The sequence below is a fragment of the Vidua chalybeata genome, chromosome Z (assembly GCF_026979565.1).
Source record: "Vidua chalybeata isolate OUT-0048 chromosome Z, bVidCha1 merged haplotype, whole genome shotgun sequence".
Classification (NCBI taxonomy): domain Eukaryota; kingdom Metazoa; phylum Chordata; class Aves; order Passeriformes; family Viduidae; genus Vidua; species Vidua chalybeata.
The window spans coordinates 9,110,609-9,112,774 of NC_071570.1; the positions used below are offsets into that span (position 1 = coordinate 9,110,609).

Below are 2,166 nucleotides of genomic sequence, written 5' to 3' on the forward strand. Positions count from 1 at the left end.
AATAAAGACTGCTCGGAGATGCAAGCAAGGGTCCTTCCTTCTTTCCTTCACCTCAATCCTTCGACGTGGGTCCACTCTTATTGGCCGCTTCTGTCGGTAAGGGACCACAGCCTGCGGCCGAACCACCGCCCTGTGCCTGCCGGTGGCTGAGGCGGGGAGCTGAGGGGAAAGGGGGTTGGAGCTAGCCGGCAGCCTGCGCCACCCCCTTCTCCTGTGACCGAGGCACGGTGTCACCTGAGTTTAAAACAGCCCATGATCTTGCTGCTTTTCAGCAGCTACAGCCTCTGTGCATGGACTCCAGTGGGCACAAATGCAAGGCATGCAGGCTCCAGAGGGACCTTCAGCTTGCCCTAGCAGCTCTGGCATGGGGGAGGTCAGCACGTCTGGGCACTGAGCAAAGGCAGTACCTTAAGCGCTCCTCCATCCTCTGCCTGGCTTCATGGAGGAGTGCTGATCTCTTCTCACTGGGATCCAGTGACAGACTACATACGGATGATGCAAAACTGCATCAGGGAAGTTCGAACTTGGTATTAGGCATCCTCGCTGCTTACGTTCAGTGCCAAGTTCCACTCACCCAGCTCATGCCCAGACTCCAGCTGAGCTTTCAGTGAGGTTTGGAATGCTAAATGAGGCTATTGGTACTGACATTGGGTGAAGACAGTAATTTGTAGCAGCTCTCCATGCCCAGTCCCAGAGCTGCTGGAGGATTTTCTCCCTCCCTGCCAGGTTCAAGCACCCAGGACACCCAGGAGGTGAAGTCACAGTAGCAGAGGTGAGTTGGAAGGGGAGATCTCACTCTGGGAAGCTGTGAGGCTTTTCTTCCTGAAGGACCTGGATATTTCCATCACCCCTCTCCAGGTCATCTAATGGCTGAGGTGCCTTTTCCCTTGCTAGTGTGACACCCACTATTGCAGCGGCAGTGAGGCAGTGGAGGGAGCCACTCATCACAAGCTCCCTGCAGGCCACTGCAGCGAGTGGAGAGCATGGCCATGGAGCTGGACAACTAATGTCACATCTTCCTGGACAGCAAGAAGAGGCCAACTATGTGATGCATTGACTACCTGTTCTGCCACCTATGCATCCTGTTTGGGCAAAGAACAAATCTGTGTGCCAGACATGTTCCAGCAGTTTGCATGTGTCTCTTGTCAGGGCAAAGTACTGAGTCAAGGAAGCTGTGGGGAAAGGTGACTGCTGTAAAGGATGACAGCCTGAGCCAGCTACCCCAGGCAGGGCCAGCAAAGGCAGCAGTAGATCCCAGTGCCCTCTCTGCATGGGAGATACCAAAAAGGCAGCCAGTGTGGCCTGTTGCATGCACAAATTCTGCTTTGTCTTTATCTGGTGATAGGCGGGGGAAGGAAGGCCCGCAAACAGTCTTTGGGGAAGCTGCCATACTCAGTGGGAGGGGGGCAGCCATTATGAGGAGTATGTAGCTGGCTTGTCTGCCCTCCTGGACAGCAGATTGCCATGGAGAGGGCCAGCAGTTAGTCCCTACAGCTGCACTACAGCTTGCACAGGTGGCCCGCCAAAAACCACCCCTCAGCTGACAAAATGAGGCCTGTGGGGACTGACAGCACACAGAGGCAGGGCACAGAGGCAGGCAGAGCTCCAGGGCCCTCCAACACCCCCTTCCAGCAGGCTCCCACACAAGGCACTTCCCTGGAGATAACCGTGCCAAGTGTGAGAAGCACCGGGTCAGACCTGCGACTGCTCCAGATCCACACGGCAGCAGGGTGTAGTTGCAGCGCCTCAGCATCCCCCTCTATTGCCTCCAATAAACACCATGGTGTTTATGTGTTTCACAAAGCTGTTGAATCTTCAAGAAACATCTGGCATACTTTTTATGCTATTTATGGGCTATCAGAAAACAGTGGCATGACTTTGACTGATTGTGCATGATCTATCTCTGTTTTTTTGTTTTTCCTCCTCTCTATGAATAGGTTGCACTACCCTGCACTTTCATGCCCTTCAGATAGACAGTATGTGCTGTCAACACTTAAAACCCTGGCCTTCCTCTCATGCTGTAAGCTTCTGGGTGTAGCATTTTCCTTCTTCACAGTATGCCTAAAGTACTGCTTTCCTAACTTAAATTTCTCTCAGAACAACTGGGGAACTTGGACTAGTTTCAGTAATGCACTAGCTGGTACAAAATGTTATCATGTTAGCAGT

At 53.0% G+C, this 2,166-nt stretch overlaps 1 long non-coding RNA gene across 1 annotated transcript; it reads left to right on the top strand.

Annotated features, from left to right (window-relative positions):
- Nucleotides 1–809: 809 nt before the first annotated feature.
- Nucleotides 810–1,115, top strand: LOC128782514 (uncharacterized). Its single transcript, XR_008428821.1, has 2 exons — nt 810–875; nt 962–1,115. It is a non-coding gene; the product is annotated as an uncharacterized LOC128782514 (long non-coding RNA).
- The last annotated feature ends 1,051 nt before the right edge of the window (nt 1,116–2,166 follow it).